The sequence below is a fragment of the Cariama cristata genome, unplaced genomic scaffold, assembly GCF_000690535.1.
Source record: "Cariama cristata isolate BGI_N322 unplaced genomic scaffold, ASM69053v1 scaffold28661, whole genome shotgun sequence".
Classification (NCBI taxonomy): Eukaryota; Metazoa; Chordata; class Aves; order Cariamiformes; family Cariamidae; genus Cariama; species Cariama cristata.
Window position 1 is genome coordinate 12,881 of NW_009600404.1, and position 255 is coordinate 13,135.

The following is a 255-nucleotide window of genomic DNA, read 5'->3' on the forward strand; positions in this document are numbered from 1 at the left end:
CAAGTATTATGGTCCTTTCTTCAATTTCTCTTTCTCCAAGAGAGGTAAAGTCAGAGTAATTCCTAGCAGCCATAAGCTCCTTTTGGGAATGCTCAGTCGTCTCACCAAAAGGATTTCAGGTCAGGGGCTTCAGCAAAGGACGAGTAGGAAAGCTGAATCAAGTAAACGGGGCTTTTGTTTGACTGGGGCTTTGGAAAGATGCACAGAATGCAACCCTGCCATGACAAGTATAAATGTTAATTTCCCATTAAAGAG